We start from the raw sequence: 19,864 nt of genomic DNA, 5'->3' as shown, positions 1-19,864 counted from the left end.
CACGGCTTAACTTAGACCAGTCAGGCCAGCCCTGGAGCGCCACGGGGCATCGATGCACCTTCATCTTTAACTTGCACATGGGAGATGCACCGAGGGCATCTCTGGGGGTGTCTTGGGAGGAGCGCTCCGAGTGGCAGAGGCCGAGAACAGTGATCCCCACCGAGGGGGCCAGAAACAGGAGGGGGCCACGTCAGCTCAGCCTCTGGGATGAGGACATCACGTGGAAACAACACCCTTGGGAGTCAGGCCTTGCCTGGGGGTCGCCATGTTGTGAGTCTGGGGCTGACCCTTCCCCTTTGACCAGCATCCTCAGAATTGCCTAGGGGGCTTATTCAAGAGGCAGGCGTTTTAGGGTGCTGTCCAGGGATTCTAATTCCATGGGAACACCCCATGAATGAGCATTGCAGGCAGCTCTGGAGCTCCCTTGGGCACTGCCCTGAGCTCCCCGCGCGGGGGCCCCCAGAGTGCATCTCTCGCCAGCCCCTTCTCTCCCTCCTTGGGACCTTTCACTAGGAGAAGTCTGAATCCTTTCGGTCTGTGAAGTGCTCTGATTGTTTCTTTATAGAAAAGAGACAAGAAGATAACCAACCACAGCATCAACAGCTGCCATCTCTCCAGCCAAAGGCCAGATCTTTTGCTAGAAGCTTCGTTTGCAGCAACTCATTAATACTCCTCCCAGACACTATCATGGTTCCATCGTCCGGCTCAGAAAATGGATTAATTCAGTCACTCAAGTCATTCAAAGCTGGGCTTTGCACTTTACTAAAATGAGCTATTGCCCTTGAGCGAGTTACAGACACGCTGCAAGATAAGACAGCCCACAGCCCACTGGAGATGGGCAGGGCGGAGTGGGGCTTTCTGCGGACAGGGGACAGTCAAGGGGCAGTGGCCCTGGAGGTGCGCCTGGGGCGTGGCCCCCCAGGAGGGATGGAAGAAGCGGACCGTGGTGAGTGCCCCCCAGGCAGGCCCCCTGTGGCTACCACAGTCCCAGGAGGAAGTGGGCGTTGGCGTGGAGGCCAGAACACCCTGGGCATGTACAGGCCATGCTTGCTTGGTGGCTGGGGAGCCATGTGGACACTTCTGGCGTGGTTTAGTCACGTGGTAACAGGTGCAGAGACACCCGAGGACGTGGAGAGCCGGCAGGAAGGGCCTCCTGGACACAGGGATTCTGCTTTCTGCACAGTGACCTCCTCCCTCACGCCCACCATCCTCCTAGGACCCAAGGCAACTCCCATCCTCCCCAACTCATTCACTTCCTCCAGGTACTGCCTGGCGGCCATCTGTGACCGTAAACAATAGTTCCATTTGGGACAATTAAAACTGACTTTCTATTAGCTAAAAACACTTCATTAGTATTCCTGCCTTGGCCACAGAGACGGGATGTTTAAGCACAGGGAGCTAGTGCTCCAGGAAGGCCGGCAGAGCCCTGGCTGGCCGCCCCTCAAGCCCTCCCCCGTGCTCTCGCCCCCCACCTACAGGCACAGGGTCCTCCTGGGCTGCTCCTCAGAGCAGAGGCTGCTGGGTCTGCCCGCGCGGCTCGCGGGGGGCACAAAGGTGGTGTTTTCAATCGGAGGGTTTGTCAAGAATAACTGACTTCATTTCACATTCTTAAAGGACACCCGTGAGCACCTGTACATCAACGCCTCAAGCTCCCTAAGCCTCTCTTCAGCCCAAAAACAAACAAATAAACAGAAACATAAAGATGCAGCCACCCTCGCCATCACGCACGTCCATGTCCTTCCCCCCAAAGATTCGGGGGGCGTCTGTCTTCTTCCTGAGCTCGAAAACGAGGAGAATAAAGGTTTAGCCCAGCACAGCCACACTGTGGGAAGGTGATGTGCCACGTGCATCCTCATCACTGCGACACACACACACGTGTGCACACGCAAACGCAGACACACGCACGCACATGTCTTGGCTGCTGTGGCACCTGCTCTGGGAGCCTCGGCAGCTGTGTCTCCCAGGGACACTGAACTGCACGCAACGGGCGACTGCCAGCCTCTTCCTTCCTCATCGCGCTCAACTCTTTTACTCGTTCCCCTTTCCAGGCCTGCAAATTGTCGACATCCCCGAGTTCTGCTCAACACGCGCCTCCCTCTAGGGCAGACGGCCGACGCCTGGCCCCGAGCACAGGGCTCCCGGCCTCCCCAGGTCCCACAGGTGTTTCCACCTTCAGGGGACGGCTTCCGAGGGCGCAGCCTGGGCCTGCTGCAGGCAGGACCCCAGGTCAGTCCTCCCAGCCCCGCCTGCTCCTCCCCCGAGTGCCCCGTGCCCAGCTCCTCATGGCCAGCTGGCCCATGGCCGGCGCGGTCATCCTGGCCGGAGCGCAGCTGAGGTGACGGGTGTCGGCGCCCGTGATGGATGGGGACACTTTCCGTGATGAGGGGGCCACTCAATCTCCGTGACAAGAGGTCACAGGGGCGCGTGTGCCCGCCCAGCTCGGCCGCCGCTGGCTGTGCCCAGGTAGCAAACAGCTTCTGTTTATCTTTGGAAGGAGAGAGGGACAGGCGCAGCTGATTTTATCTTGGCAGGGCTGTTCGAGTGCTGGGGCAGACATCTGTTCCTTTTGCTAAGTTATTATGTGACGGGGTGATTAATTAAGGCTCCCAGCACCCCATCCCCAGTCAAGGGGTGGGCACAGACCCCACGCCAGCTACCCAGCCTCTCTTCCTGAAATTTAAAAGCTGAGCAGAAGGAAATTAAGGATGAGGGTGAACTCTATGGCGACACCTCTACATCATTGTCTCGTCCTCTCCCCATCTCGATGGCCTAGAAGGCCCTGGTTTCTGAATTCCCTACTCCTGGCTGTCCACTTGGGGTTCTGTGAGCAAACTTAGGGATTGACAGACGTTGTCTGCAAAAGGTCGGATAGTCAAGAGGTTTGACCTTGCTGGCCACACCGTCTGTCTCCCTCAAAACTATTCCCTGGGCCGTTGTTGAGCAAACGGAGCCACCGAAATCACCAAGAAATGGACCAGGCCGTGCGGTACTGAAACCCACCTTGGGGACACTGGCGTGTGAGCTTCAGGTGATTTTCCCATGTTCTAACCTATTCTTGTTTTGATTTTCAACAATGTGTAAACATAGGAACTATTCTTAGCTTGTGAGCTACAGAATAACAGCGACCAAGGCCTCCCTAGTGGGGTTAAAGACAGCGCTATCAAGCTTTTGCCAGCCATTGCAGCACCAGTTCAATCCCTGGCCAGGGAGCTACCCACATGGTGCGGCAGACCTCTCCTGTCTCCCTGCTGCTCCCCTCAGCAGAACAGTGAACTGTTCTGTTCCCCACTCTGTCTCTGGTGGATCCTCTTACTGCCCGCACCTCTGGCCTACACCCAAGCTTTTGTATGCATAATATATCTTAAAAAAAAAAAAAGAAAGAAAGAAAAACAGCCACCGAATCCATTTGACCCAGCCCCGAACTACCCCTGAGCTATCCCTTCCCCTCTCTGATAACATCCTTTATTTTACCTAATCTGCCAGGAGCTGCTCTTCACCGAGGAGAAGGCTGATCCGCTGAATTCATTCCTGAATGTGGAGGGACTCTGCCTGCAGGATCCCGACACTCCCTATTTTGTTCACTCTTGTTTTCATCTGTGGTGAGCACCTTTTATGCTCCAGCAACTGTCACAGGCATGGAAAATACAGCTAGAATTCTGGCCAACAGACCCCTGCCTTCCTGAGGGAGGCTTCTGTATAGGACGCACAGATAATCTTGGGGTGATTCAAAAGAGGGGCTTTTGAGACGGGGGGGGGGCTGCACAGCACACTGGGGAGCTGGGATGTTCCAAAGTTACGTTTGATGGCCAGGCTGGAGGTGCAAATTCCTAGATGCTGAGACGGGATGGAAATCCCAGAGGACCCCTCGGGGCAGGGAAGGGATGGGCTATCAAGAGCAGAGTCTCAGGCCATAGAACCTGCGAAGAACCGAAGTAAATAAGATGCATTTCTAAAACAATCTGTGGCTCACAAAGATGTGATAAATGTCGCAGGTGCCGCCTGGCTACCCCGGCTTGCCGGGGTAGGTGGAGCCACACAGAAGAGCTTCTGGCCCAGCTCTCTTCTTCCAGAATGGTGTGGGATTTAAGCAAGCCGAAGCAGGGCCTGGCTTTTCCAGACCTCGGGGGGTTCCAGAGCCTCCCTCTCACCTGTTCTTTTTAGAAATCCCCTAATATTTTGGGTTGGGATGTCCTTATTGACATTAAGGAGAACCTTTCAAGCTGACAACACAAGCCTGGCCCCACTGGCCACGCACACAGAAAAATGAAGTGTGTGCGCCCTGTGCAGGGAAGTGCTTCTTGGAACAGTGCTACCAGCTGGACCTGAAGACTGTCGCGTTCTGGATTAATCTACTTGGCCGAGTACACCTCCCCCCAGAGCGGCTGCAGCCAAAATCCATTAGGAAGACAATGATCAGAGCAATTATCGGAGCTCGTCGCCCTGATCTGGACAGTGAGGCCGGGGGTGCTGCTGCCTTCGGGCGTGGGTGCCGTGCCCAGCAGAGACAGCACTGGATGTGGGCTCAGGAAACGCACATCAGTAGGTGAAAATGTTCCCAGCCCACTCTAGCATGGCATCACTGCTGCCTCCCCAGGCTTCCTGCGAACCCTAAACTTCTCATGTCATTTTTCAATCCTCTAATTTTCTCAGAAATGCCCTATGACCCATGGCTACAAAGACAATGTTTCAATCCCCTGAGATGAAAACTGGCCCAACACAGAGGCCTCAAAATTCATTCTGTAACAGGGTGGTCCCCAGGAAAGGGGGAGGTTCCCTGCCCCACCCAAGGGAGGGTGGAGCTGAGCAGGAAGAGGAGAAGCGGCAGAAGAGACTGAGGAAGGAAGCAGGATGGAGCCAGGAGACCTGGAGGAGGCACATGGAGCCTAGAGACATGTGAAGAAACTGCGCTTGTCTTTTGGGTTGTGGACTGGGTGACACAGATGTGGGTGAGACCCGTGGGGAGGTGACCATGGCAGCTTTTATCTTGATGTTGATTTTGCTCTTTTCCTTCCGGGCTTGTCCAGTTGTTTGTGACCCTTTTCTGTGGGTCCCCACTGGAAGATGCTTTAGACTTGTGGCAGGCCTTGGGGCCTTGCTCTGGGCCAATCCCATATGGATGGACTTTTACCCACGAGGGGATGGGTAACTTTGGGTGCTTCATTTAGAAACTAGACTCTTTGCCTTACCTGTGTTGTTTCCTAGTTTAATTAAAGTTCCTTCCCATTAAAGTCTTCTATGTTTTGTGTTGATGCGGCGGATGGCAGAACCCATTTAGAATAGGCAGGTTTGTGGGGCTTGGGCTGCCCCTCTCCCTGTCCTATAACAATTCCACGCAGCCTGGTCCACACCAGTGGAAAACAGCGTGGGTTGGGCCTCCCCGGTGGCGCAGCGGTTGAGCGCTGGGTTGCAAAGCTGCCCGCAGCCTCTGTGGCGCCGGTTCGATCCCGGCTGCTCCCCGGCCACCGGAGGAGGGTCCCGCATGGCGCGCAGACCTCTCCTGCCGCCCGCTGCTCCCCTCAGCAGTGTCCTTCGGTCCTTCTGCCTGCTCTGCTCCCTGCTCTGGCTCTGGTGAATTCTCTCACCCTCCCGCGCTTCTGACTGTACCCAGTGCTTGTATAAACAAAACAAACAAACAAACAAAAAAAACATGCCTCTATAATATAAAATAAAACAAAATAAAATAAAATAAAAAACACAGTGTGGGTCTGCTCAAAATACGAAAAATAAGTCTACCCTATGATCCAGCAATTCCATGCCCAGGTATCTGCCCAAAGAATGCAAAGACACTAATTCAAATGGGGGGACACACACCTGCATTCGCTGCGCTCTGCACAATGGGCAAAGAACGCACTGGCTGTTACAATAGCCAAGTCGTGGACAGCAAGTGGCCCGCGTCAGAGGAGGCGATAAAGCAGGTATGATCCACATACACGCTGGGGACTGCTCAGCTACTGAAAGAAAGAAAAGATGAACTCACACCATTTGGCACACGTGGAGGGATCTGGAGGGGTGATACTAAGCAAAACAAGTCAGAGGAGGAAGACAAATACCAGGTGATTTCACTCATATGTGGAGTTAAAAAAAAAAAGGAACAGACAAAATTAAAATAAAAGAAAAATCTGCTGGATTGAGGCTTCCCAGAGGGGGCCCAATGGACTCTGCTGGAGGGTTACTGATACGTGGGTGGTGGGTGTGGTGTGGCAACATGCATCAGAAGAGGCGTGAGCCTGTGCCCCTCACACACGGAGCTGTCAACCTGCCAATCAATTAAAAACATAATAAAAAGATGATATTGCTTATTAATCATTATCAACAGCTATCAAAAACCATTCAAGTAGGGTACCACAGAACCAATCAACCCTTTTATAGTTACAAAGATGTGTGTATATATTACACCTCTATGTAAAACTATGTGCATTAACATTCTTTAATACATAAATATTCATTGAATGCAAATTCTGTGTGTTCACATGTTAATACAAGGCTAATAAACCATGCGAAGAAACATTTAAAGATAGATAACTTGGTGGCACAGCTCAGTACCTTCTCCCCCAAAATCCCAACTGCTCCCTACTGCTCCCTAGATGAAGCCTCACTTTCTTTACATTTCATCCATGGGGCTAATTATCGATGTGACTCCCATGTCCAGTGCTGATCATGACACCGAGGCCAGCCCACGCGCTCTGGTTGGGGAGTCTTGTGAGACTCTCCACAAGCTGGACCAGCTCTGCCTCCCAGGCTGCCCAGGGGAGGTTACTGACAAGCATCAGAACAGCAAATAGCAGGGGCCAGAGTTTCAAGACCTTGAGTTTCACAATATTGCTTTAGGTTTTTGATTTTTGTTTATTTTGCAAATGAAAAACATTATAGTTTTTATTTTCATATTCCGGGGTGGGGGGTATATGATGATCACAGAATACCTCCTTCTCTAGACATGGTGCAAAATAATTGCAAGCCCACTTTTAGATTTATCTGGTGCTACTCCACCCTAGTCTCCCTCTCCGGGATATAGCTGGATAGTTGGAATCGGATGGGGACTATAACCAAGACGAAAATACATATATTCTGCAAAAATGAAAAATGATGCTTTAGTTTTTTAACCCGCTAGATAAGAAAGCAACATGCATTGTCCTCTGCTGACGATGCTCCAGGCCTGTTCCTGGGATGAGGGCAGGGGAAGTGGAGTGACTGCCCCAGGGCAGTCAGTACCGTGACCTTGACACTCTGAGCTTGGCCTGCAGTTTTTCTAACCACATTGAGACATGAATACATGAGGAAGTCACCTTGTCTGAAGCAAAACTGATCCTTACAATGCATACTACAAATTCTTTAGAAGAGAAATAAGACACTGTGTTACAGAACGCATCTCCGTGAAAGGCCACGCACTGGACTTCCTGAATCTGGGAGCTAGGAGCAGAGTTGAGCAGCCCCCACATAACATGGAAGGCAGGTGGCTGGTCTCCCTCTGGCTTTTGGTTTTTGTGACTTCGACTTGTATCCTGGTGCTGCTGGCAGGAGATAGGTGGAGAAGAGGCATAGAGATGCTCTTGAAAGAATTACTTAGACGAGATAAACAGGTAGAGACCTGGGGGGAGGCTGCTTTCCTGGTCCTGGGCAGAGATGGTGGCAGCCATTGTCCTGACTTCAGGGCGAGTTATTTGGCATACTCTGAATTCTGGAGCTCTCTTTCTGCCCCAGTTCTCTGAGACCTGTCTAACGCTTTCCTTGTGGTTCTTCACCAGAAGGTAACCGACTTGTGGCAAGGCTCCATGCTCCAGCAGCCCTTCCTCTCTTCTCTGTGGGCGAATTCTGCTAAAGTCTCTCTCACTAAGAGTATGATTCCTTTGCCTTTGTGTGGTAGATGGTTGGGCCCCTCTTAGAGACACTTAACAGTTTGGGGCCCCCGGGTATCTCTCTGTTATTCACTAACAACACAAAACACAAGAAAATGAGCAACGTTTCCAAGAATCAAAGCAAGGAGAGGAATCTACTGCTTCCTCACCTGTAACTATCGGGTCATAATCAGCTCAGGTTTACTCCCTTTGCTTCATGTACCTAAAGTGATGGAACTACAAGAGTTTTCCAATTGAACTTTGCATCAGGAGAAGACTCAGCCTCAGCTTTTATCTGTGATAGGTTAATTGGCTTCAATTAGCTCTCCCACCTTATCAGAGCCCTCTTGCTCCCATTAGTCTGACAAATCTTTGGAGTATCCAAGCATTTTCCCGAAGCAGCTTTCCCTGCACGGCTCACAGGGCTGGAGTTGCTGTCTCCCCGGACTCCATTGGATTCCCATCTGCCCATATTTCTCTATTTGGAAAAAAAAATTCTCTTAGTGTCCAAATTAAAAAGGTGTGGCTGGCATTTCCTTATCTCCGCAGCCCCCTGATCAGAATCTCCCTGCTTGGAGCCCCGCAATACAGTCCCTGCTCCAGGTCCTCTGGCCTGGTTTGCCAGCCTCCCAAGAGATAATTCCTTTCAACCCCCGCTTTGCTTACATCATCCAGAGTCAGATTCTGCTGTTTAAAAAATAATAACAATATAAAACACAACAACAACAAAACCGAAACAAATGATTATAAACCAGAGACAAACTGTAAGGAGGAGATAGGAGAGGGATCTGAGGGAGGGAGGGAGAAGCACATGGGACTGAGGTGATGGCACACAGGTACAATGGGGAAGGAAGTTCTATGGGGTTTACACTGAGGGGGAGGGAAGCAAACATTGTTTAAAAATGAACAGTGATGTAAAATATATATAAATAAAAAAATTTAAAAAAATAAAATATTTTATCCTTAAAAATAAATAAAAATAAAAAACAATACCCCTATCTGACAAGTTATTTATTCAACTAATGTTTTTTTAAATACCCCAAATCTGTCAGCATCTGTGAATCCAAGATGGGCAAATGCCAGCTCTCTGCTCCTGGGACCAGAGGGGAAGGAGAAGAGATGATTAAGAGAATGGGGATGAGGCTCGGTGATAAAAGATGGGCTGGGGGCGGGGTGTCCCTTTGATAGGGAGAGATGAGTCTGGGGGTAATTTTAGGGCTCAGCTCTAGCTGAAGAGCAGGAGGCAGGAGACAGACATTCAAAGCTATGGCCATAACATTCCCTCAGAAGGAATAAAGACAAAGGAGAACAGTTGGGGCAACTTCCAGGAGAGTGGCTGGCTGGTCCTCCACATGGCCCTGGTCTGTCTTGATCCGGCCCCCAATCACCTGTGGTGTGCAAGTCCCCACCAGGCAGCCCCAGCCCAAAAATGGCATCTCCTTTCTCTAGAATGATTTTGTCAGTTTTTACTTATCCTCAACTTGATTCATACACGTGGGCTTTTTTTTTTTTTTTTTTTTTTTAAACCTAAGCCCTTTTCCAGTCTGGGACGTGTTAGACACTTTCTTTTTATCCCCAAACATCATGTTCATGGTGGGTGACCCCCTGTAGGGTGAGGCACAAGTATCAGGCTTTTCTGCCCTCCCGCCATTAGGATAGATGATGGAACCCTGCGGTCCCAAATGCATGCCTGATGGTGGGCACCTGGAGTGGGGTGTGGGCATATGTAGATGGGATTCACCTGGGCTAAGGCTGAGTTTATAAGGGCAGCGTCACGGGGACACCAGTGGAAGAAACATAGAAGCAGAATGAATGGAAGGAGAACCACGAGAGTGAAAGAGAAGCAGAGAAGCAAAGAGAGCCCAGAAAGAGTGAAGACTTGCTGGGGGTCTGGGAGGCCTGCCAGCCTCCCAGCCCCCCACCACCTCTGCCTGCCATATGCTTGGTAAATCCCAATAAAAGCCTGCAAAAGCCACTCCAGGACTCCTTCACCCCAGCTGCTTAGGTCATAGAAAACCTGCACTGTACCCATTCCTGCCCCGCTACATTTGGCGTAGTAGGCAGGATGATCCATGCAGATGGGTATGGAGCCCTCCGAAGACCTGGAGGGACTGAGGAGTTTCAGACTGTGTTTGCCTATGACAACGCTGGACGTTTCATGGTAGCACAGGAGATGGACAAGGTCCGGGAGCTGCGGGATGAGACCTCGCCTGGAGGAGGAGATGCCTGAGAGGACCAGCCAATGACCCCCGAGGCAGCAAGAATCATCAGGGAAGAAAGGACTATGATTTGGAGCTTGCCAGTGTGGACAGAGAGAAGCCGAGGAGCAGCAGGAGAAGCAGAACCATGAGAAGAGCAGAGAAGCAGAGACCAACAGAGAAGGCCAGAGAGCCTAGATAGAGTGAAGACTTGCTGGGGGCTGGGAGGCTGGCATGTTCCCCTGCCTGCCATGTTCCTGGTAAATCCCAATAAAAGCCTGAAAACCCACCGAGGTCTCCAGGACTCTCTTCTTACCCCATCTGCTGGATTAGAAAACCTGCCCTGTGTCCTCCTACCCTTATACCCCCACAAGAGTTGCAATGGATTTTCCAAGGGCCCACCCAGAAGAGGTCACTGTTATTCTGTTACCACATGTGGCAGTAACCCTGTAAAGATGTAACCCGTGCCTCTCCATGGGCTGCCTTATCTCTGCATTCATTAATTAAAGCAATTAGGATAGAGATTATTTATATAGCCAGTCTAGTCTGAAAAAGCTGACAGTTCAATTGGATTCATCAGCTAAGTCCCTAAAGTTACAAGCTCTTATAATTAGCAATCGACTTCAGAGGATTTAGCAAATAATGACAAACATGCTGACATTACCAATCCCTCCCAACACAGAGAAATAATCACCTTTAATACATTGTATTAGCCCCACATGCAGAAGTTGCTTGCAATATTCTACCAAATGGGGGATCCATTTGGTAGTGGATGATAAAAAGATAATGTTTTCAGCACAACTGATTTTTAAAAGAAAGGGAAAAAAAGGAGTAATCACTAGAGATGTGCCAAACAGTAGGCATGTGATTTGCTTTGATTCTGGAAGTCAAAAGAACTGAAATAAATTGCATTTGATGTAATACGCAGATGTCTCAGCCAAGTCTTGGGAAATGTATATTTTTCAAATAATTCTCTTAGCGGGGAGGTCAATGGCATCTAAGAGAGAAGTGTGCCTTTATTTGTCCCTGTGGCCCTGGGAAGTTAAGTAAGAGGATATTACAGAGAAAACTAAAGGAGATAGCTTTTGGCATTTGTTGGGAATTCACCTGTTAACGAAATTGAACATTCTTTAGGCTGCTTAATTTTGTCAAAAATACTGACACAAGGGTGGGTGTGGGGGTTTCCTTGTTCCTCAGGAAGGATGGTATCATCCTACATGGTTTCTCCAGCCCAGTGTTCCAGACACTCCCTCTGAGGCTAATTTGACATAGCCTTGTGGCAGGAATAGGAACACCTTATGGAACAAAGTGCATGTGTGTGTGCACAGGCTGCTGCTACTGCTAACCCAACTGTTTGCTGTTTGGGCAAAATAGTGGGGCGGCAATTTAAACTTAGGTGCACAAGTTATAAAGTACTGTAGCACTGACTGGAAATATCATCTGTAAATGGGAACTGCTAAGCTATCGAGGGTTGTCTTAGAATTAAAATGCCTAATAGTCAATCAACAACCACCACAGAAAAGGAGATTGTGTGTTTTGTTTTTGAGTTGTTATAACTAATATCCTCACTTTGAATAGCAGTAGCTATTTAATGACCAGTAGAGAAGTATTCTGAATCAATACCAAAATACCACACATGTCCTCAGGCCTTCTCAGGACCCAAAACCTTCTTTAAGCCAGACTTAGAGAAACCTATCAAATAGGTGGGAATTCAGTCTATTATTCACTCTTCATTATGCCTTTTGACTTTCTAGTTGGTTTCGTATTTTTAATAGCTATGAAGAAGCAAAACTTGATCTTAAGCCAAAGGTCTCATTTTCATATAAAGAAAGCAAGATGCAGGAAGAGGAGCAGAGGGCACCAGTGTCACGGGTACATCCAACTGAAGTTGAAGGTCAACCAGCAGAAGATGTTCAATTCTGTGATGTTTTTAAAAGCAACGTGTTCCAATGAGAAGATATTCAAAAACTGAGTGTGAACAAGATGGTGAGCAACTGGACATAATTCCCTTAAGAGTGAAAGTTGTTATGTGATTGATGGACTGGTGGAGGGCAGTCACTAAACAAAGAGCTTCAATACTTTCATGATCTTGACCTTCTGGAACAACCCAAAGGATAAAGACCCTATCACCTGCTAAAGCTCATGCACAGCAGGCAGCAGCGTCTGAACTTGAATCCAATTTTGTCTGACCCTGAAGCCAAGAGCTTTTCCTCCAGGGAACACTGCAGTGTCTGCCCCATGAGGGTGAGGTTTCAGAGGACAGACATTCAACTGGAAGTTCCATGGGAAGCCTGGTCTACCCACGTGTCTATAATCTCACGCAACAGAACCCAAGGTTTCTGCTTTCTCTGCATTTCCATTACACTGGCACATAATATATTCTCAATAAATATTTGGTCAAGGGAAAAATGCAAACACTTGTTAAACTCATTCAAACATGAAATATAACTTCTCTACAAAGAAAATGACTGTGAACAAGGTGGTGAAGCATGAAGCACGGGTAGGTGCTCTACTCAGTAGCATCATAGGGAAGTCAGGTGCTGGGTTAAGCTGAGTCACTTACAGGCTTTGTGACTTTCAGTCACTAGACTTGAACGCTGAGCTTCAGAGGTCTGTCTCTCCTACAGGAGACAAAACTAGCAGCAACTCAGAGGGCTACTGTGTGATAAGCACATGGCGTCCAGTGTGACGCAGGAGCCACTGCTCCCCACCCTGAGCACAGCTCTTCCCAGCCATGTCTACAAAGCCGGGTTCCAACATGACTTTGCCAATATTGGGTCTTCAAAAGCAGAAGCTGTCAGTGTTCCCCAGGAATTCCAGAAGCATCTGTTTTTCTGATCTTAATAAGGATTTCCAAAATTCACTTTGGCACCTTATTCAAAAGGCTAAGTTTTGATGAATTATTTTACTCATTTTTATCAAAGGAAAAGGTCCTGCTAAGCCTCTGGAATGAAGATAACAATATTATGTATTTTATAGACTTGTTTTAGAATCAAAAGAGTTAATGGGCAAAATGTACTTAGATGGTGCCTGACGCCCTGCCCTAGGTTATTTAATAATAATAATTAAAAGATAGCCAACACTATGATGATATTGACATATCATTTCCAAACTGTGGAGGATGTTCCTCATGTCACCAGGCAGTTCTCTGATACCAGCTGACACTCCCAAGATTCTGACATTGCCCGGGAACAACAGATCCCACAGGTTAAAGGCTCAGTCCTACAAGACCACCTGTCCCCTATGCTAATCCCAAGTTCAGGTCATCACCTGTGCTTCAGACCATCTCCACTTAGTACATCCCTGAGCCCTCCTCCTTGGGTTTGAGAAATTTTCCAGGTTGGCTATAGAAACACAGCCCTGCTACCTGTCCCCTCATCACACTGCTCCGTGCCCGGCACATGATATATTGAATATATGCCCCCTACTGAGATGGATTTTGATAGCAAGATTGATGGAGATATAAGTAGGGACAGCCAGTTCCGCAGGTGACAAAGGCGTTGCCCCATACTACGGAACTGACATAAATGTTGCAAGAAGAGTACAGAAAACTTGGTCTTTCCTGCTGAGCACAACTATCAACTCTGGAAACGGCATAAGGGACAGTGAAAGAGGAGCTCTTAGGGTTGGTGAGAAGAAGGCAATCTGGGCTTGATGGAGCACTGGGGGAGAGCACAGCAGCAGATTTTGCAGAAGAAACCAAGACCCAGCATTGCCCAACTCACAGCTTTAGGACAGACAACAATAAATAACAGCCAGCATTTATTCTTTCCCCAGGGGAAACAGGAGTGCCCTGAGGACAGGGGAGGCTGACACTGCTGACAGGGAGATCTCCTGGGAGCCCAGAAGAAATGAGCAGTCTGGTGACATGCTGGTTCCCTTCCCTGTGCTGCACCCTCCCTTTCCCGGAGAGATGAGAGATACTGAGGTGAGCAGGCAGGCTGCACCAGCAGAAGCCATAGCAAGCAGCCTGACCTAGGAAGCTCTTTATTTCTGCAGAAACAGGACTCTCTTAGGAGGGACTCCACCGAAGATCTCACCACAGTCCTTCTCAAGACACTGGCAGCCTGGCCTGGGGAAGAGTCTTGTCCCTCAGGCAGGAGCATGAGGTGAGCATTGTGGCACTCGATAAGCCAAAGTAACCAAGACCAAAATAATGCTGCAATGATTGCAAAAATTACACTGTCTTCAGAACCACAGTTCACAGAAGTAGGTCAGCACCCCCGAGCTGCACCTGAGCACAGTGACTGCCTACCTACCAAAATAAAAGATTCAAGCGGTACCCAGAGTTTCCTAATGGAATAAACAAAACAGGTTATAAGTGAAAATTGCCTGTCATGCCAAGAATCAAGGATGTCACAATGTGATTAGAAAAGTTAACCAAACTATGTCAACATTGAGATGAACCAGATCTTGAAATTATCTGTCAAAGATATTAAAGCCCCACCATGAAAATGATTCAGCAATCAATGATAGATTTGCTTGCAACAAATGAAAAAAAAATCTCATCAAGAAAATAATATCGCAAAAAAATGAAAATGACAGAACTGTAAAAAGTACTCACTGAGCAAGTTCAGAAGCATGGAGATGACAGAGAACAGAATCTGCACACTTGGGGACATAGCAACAGAATTCACCTAATGAGAACAACAGATAGAAAAGAGACTGAAAACAATTGAAGGAAGACTGAGTCACCTGTGGGATAACAACAAAACATCTCCTATTTGTATCATCTGAGTCACAGAAAGAGAGGACAAAGAGATGAGACTAAATAGCATTAGAAAAAATAATGTCTGAAAACATCCCAATTTGGATAAGACAAATTGCAGAAGTTGAACGAACCCAGCCAAAATAAACCCAAATAAACACATCAGACATGTATAAAATTCTGAAACCTTAAGACAAAGGAAAAATCTGTAAGCACCTCACCCATAGGAAAATACCAATTGTAATGACACTGAATTTCCCACAGAAACATAAAGTCAGAAGAACAGCATTTTTTCCAGTGCTGAAAGAATGCTGCCAACCACAGAGTCTACCACCAGAGCAAATGCTCTTAGGAATGAAGGAGAATTAGACACTTTTCACATGTAGAAAATAAATGACAACAGCAAAAATCTATTTGTTTCCTGTAGATCTACTCTACAAAGAAATTCTTCAAACAGCAAGGAAATGATCAAAGGAGGCATCGCCAGGAAAGATGTAACAACAGACCTAGTTGGGATAGGCGGACGTACAACAGTCTATAATGGTTCTCTTGTTTCATAAATTGTATTTGGTGATTATAACAGAAATTCTAACATTGCCTGACAGCAAAGACCATGGTATTTAAATGGGGAAAATATAAAGGGAGAATGAAATTTCCAAACGTCATGTAAAGTGGTAAAATATTTATTACAGTAAACTACTAAAAGACATGTATGTGTATTATATTCCCATCAACAGCGTCTACATGAAATATACAAGACACTTTAAATCAAGATGGAATCCTCAAATTTGTTTAAGCAACTCCAAAAAAACTAGAAATAGGAGAAAAAGACCCAGTACTGAAAACAAGTATTCAATGAAAGTGAGGCTCTAATATATCAATGGTTACCCTAAAGGTAAATAGTCTAAATATGCCAAGCCAAAGCCACAAATTAGCAGAGTGAGTATAAAATAATGACCAAAAGAAACTCCAAATTCAACAATATAAGTTGAGAGTAACAGGCTGGGAAAAGATATACCAGGCAAACATTGATTTTTTATTTTAATGGAGGAATGATTCTATTCTTGTCTGATAAAGCAGACCTCAGAGCAGAGACAATTACTAGAGTCGATGAAGAATGTTACAAGAATGATAAGAGGATCAATTCCCCAGGAAGATGGAATGAACTTACATGTGACTCATTAATAAACAGCACTTCAAAATACCTGAAACAAACACTGATAGAGTTGAAAAGTATTATCGACAAATCCATAATTAGAGCTGGGGACTTCAACACTCCTAACTGGTTAAACAGCCAGGCAGAATATCAGCAAGTCTACTGAAGATGTCAACAACTTTGTCAACCAACAGGTTCTAACTCACATAAACACAACACTCCACCCAACAAAAGAAACCAGCAATCTTTTCTGGACCCACAGAACCTTCGAGATGTCCATTTTCTGGGTCATAAATATCTATTTTCTGGGTCATAAAACAAACCTCATTAAAGTTAAAATAATTGAACACACCAAATGTCCTAGAATGCAAATTATAAATTAGTAAAAGACAATAGGAAAATATCAAAATATGCACAATTTAAAGAACATTTCTAAATCATTGATGGGATAAACAGGAAATCTCAGAGAAAAATTTTAAATCTAGAAGTGAACGGACATATATGTGGCATGTCAAAACTTGTGGGACACAGTTAGAGCTCTGCCAAGATAACACTAAATGCCTACTTTAGAAATGAGAAAAGTCCTTCATAACCTAAGTTATTAAGACACTGGAAAAAGAACAAATAAACTGAAGTCAAGCAGAAGGGAGAAAATAAACAGCAGAAATCACTGAAATTGAAAATAGGGAATCTATAGAGAAACAATCAATAAAATATTAAGCTGATTCTTTGAAAAATCAATATCATTGATAAACTTCAAGTAAAACTGATGAAAATAAAGGGAAGACACAAGTCAGCAATATCAGGAATTAGGTAAGATGTGTTACTACAGATCCTACGGTCATTACGATGATAAATGAATACAGTTAACAACTCAACATTCCTAAATTCAGCAACTTAAATTGGACCAATTCCCTTCAAGCTATAAACTATCTAAACTCAATGGAGATGTAATAGTCCTATACCCATCACATGAAGCAAATCTGTGATTTAAAATATCTTTAAGAAGAACTCTCCCAAGTCCAGATGTATTCACGGAAGAATTCCATAGAACATATACACAGAGGAATTAATACCAGCTTTATTCAATGTTTTCTAGAAATCACAAAACACTTTCCAATTCATTTTATGGAGCCAATATCACTCTGATAATAAAATTTGTCAAAAATAGTATATAAAAGGAAAATCATAGATCAATATCTCTCATTATTTCAGTTGCAAATTTCCCAATAATGTATCAGCCAACAGAATCTCGTATTGTATAATAGAATGATATTATACATCATAAGCAAGCAGGATTTAGTAGATAGGCAAGGCTGGTTCAACATCGGCAGATCAATCAATGGAATCCACCGTACCAACCAGCTAAAGAGATGCTGTGATCTGTATTTGTGCCAGGATCATGGTTGGGTGGATGGAGGCAACTTGAGAGAGGTTTACAAGAAGGAGGGCATGTTCTTTTAAATACTGGTCTTTATGAAAGGCTGCTGGTCATTCAAGCATTTACTGAATTCCTACCAGGTGTTAAGACTGTATATGGGGCTTCTACATTTTATATAAATTATAAGGGAGGGACAAGATTTAAAGAGGACAAATTTATTTGCTCAAGGTCACATAGCTATTATGTAGTGGAAGTGATGGCCAACCATTCACCTTCCACTGCTGACTGGAAGGAGCTCGTACTCATTCTAAAAGCTGGAGGGACCAAGGTACCACTCTGCACTCTACCCAGGGCACTGTCACACCCACAGAGTAAAATACTGTATGCAAATTGTGAACCAAAGAAACACTAACATTTAAAGGCAAAGGTCTATTAATCTTGCTATATATCGCATATGTGACCTAAATCATTTTCTTTAATACTTTATTGCACAAACACAACTATAAAGCAAGTCAACACCAGCAGAGTAATTCATCTATCTAGCACTCCAATACCCTAACAAATCATCTCTGGCATGTTTGCATATTTCTTCCAGTACTTGTTTACCTGCATATGTTTTTTTCAAAATTATTCAGTCATTGCTCTGATAAATTTTAATTGGGCACCAAAACAAGCTAAGAAAGAGGCTGGCTTTTAGGGACATAATGAAAAGCAAAAACAGTTTTATTTCAGGGAGGAGACAGTGATGGGGAGATTATTATTCTATCAGAGTCACAAGTTCATATAACTGCATTTTTGAGTCAACAAAACAGTCCTTTCTGTTAAAATATACTTTGCTTACTTACTTTTGAGGCAGTGTTTTGTTTTCAGGTTTTTACCATTTTACATAATAACACATTTTTTTCTCTTTTGTTTTATATGATTTCTTTATCTTAGACACAAGTAGCAGCATTTAGGGTAATGACTTAAGTATATAAAACCAGTGCCCATTTACTTCTGAAATAGTTGTTAAAACTACACAGTTAAGGGGAAGATACACGGATTCTTACTACATGGGTAACAGGTTTGGTTTTATGGTTTAAAAAAATGCTTCCGATAACACTTTCAAAGACAAGAGATAGATAAATCTAACGGAAACTACGGACAAAACAATCATTTTCAACGATCATGAATGCCACCTTTGGAACTTCTTCTTGTAACTGAAGTCAGCTGGGGAAAAGGTTCTCCCGCCCCCTCCCCACACCCGAAACCGACATGAATATGCCACAAGCAAAATTTCAGCATGATAGTTTCAAGCAATGACGGATCTAACCATTTCCCGCACAAGTCAGTTTCTAGTTGAGAGAACAGCACGTGGAGAGAACACTGCATTGGGGGGCTCGCTTGGAAGAAACCAAAATGCAGCTTTGCCGAGGTCTGCCTCAGGGGAGGGGACTCGCTCCACCTTCACGGCCTCCCAGAGCCCTTGGTTGTAGCTTGTACTTTGTTAAGTGTAACTGCAAGATGACTGCCTGCCTCGGGGCAAAAACTGCAGGAACGGACATGGTTCAGAGAGAAAAAATGAATCCGATGAATTTTCATCACATTCTAGTTTACTAGGGCTTCTGTGTGCTGACTTCCGGGGGCTGCTTGTCAGCACTGCACTTACTGTGATGGTCGAGTGTGCGTGTTTTTGTGTTGTGCTCGTTTGGAGCCCTGGGGTGGAATCGATTTCAGCATATGTTGATTTATAACCTCCCAATGGTATTGAGATATATTCCTTGTAATATTAAATATAAAATATGGGGGTACACCATGAAATAATCCATACTATCACCGGGAAACACGCATTTCCTACACACCCAGACACGGCTGGTGCCAGCACGTGTGGTCCCTGCAGGATGTGGCTTGGCCGCAGGAGCAAGGGCAGCGCAGCAGGCCACAGGCCACCTGGAGAGTCAGTGTCTACACGGAGGTCCTGGGCGCCAGGCTGGGAAAGCTGGTTCTGGCTCAAGTCCTGACTCTGGGTCCTAGTGGCTGGTAGGGCGACCTGACGAGGGGACTTCAGGGAACTCTCTGAGCTGCCTTTGTAAGGTGGGAAGAACAGGGTGGACACGAGAAGGTCATGGCCGATGTCAAGACAGTCAGCAGCTGGAGGCAGTGGTGCAAGAGGGGGAGCGGAAGGACAGAGCGGTTAGACTTCACCACATCCCCGGCAAGGATGGAACAGGGGTACTTGGGGATGTGCGCGTGTGTAACTGTGCGCTTGGGTGGTGAGGTGAGATGCACGTGTTCTCTATTCCCCATGTAAGTGAAACCATCTTTTTCCTTCTGACTTATTTTGCTCAGCATCGACCCCAAACGAAGGGTGAAAGACAAACTGGAAAGCGGACCGTGAATCAGAGGCATCCACGAGGGGAGGGGAAGAAGGTGAAAATGGCCGGCAGAGAGCACAAGGACTACGGTGACGGACTGTGGGTGCTGGGGTGGTGGACGACATGGTGACCACACCCGAGGGGAGAAAGCATGTGTTGTCCAAAAATTAACTAGAAAATAAAAACCAAAATAACCTCCACATGTGTGTATCTATAAAATCCTCACTCTACATTT

At 46.3% G+C, this 19,864-nt stretch overlaps 1 protein-coding gene across 2 annotated transcripts in view; it reads right to left on the bottom strand.

Moving 5' to 3' along the window:
- Positions 1-19,864, bottom strand: part of GRM7 (glutamate metabotropic receptor 7) — a 573,942-nt gene that overhangs the window by 132,300 nt on the left and 421,778 nt on the right. The gene's annotated exons all lie outside the window — the stretch shown is intronic.

This window comes from Talpa occidentalis, unplaced genomic scaffold (genome assembly GCF_014898055.3).
Source record: "Talpa occidentalis isolate TD23 unplaced genomic scaffold, MPIMG_talOcc4v2.1 talOcc4.10, whole genome shotgun sequence".
Lineage (NCBI taxonomy): Eukaryota > Metazoa > Chordata > Mammalia > Eulipotyphla > Talpidae > Talpa > Talpa occidentalis.
Note: the sequence above shows the minus strand (reverse complement) of the source record. Positions and strands in the feature narration are given on the sequence as shown.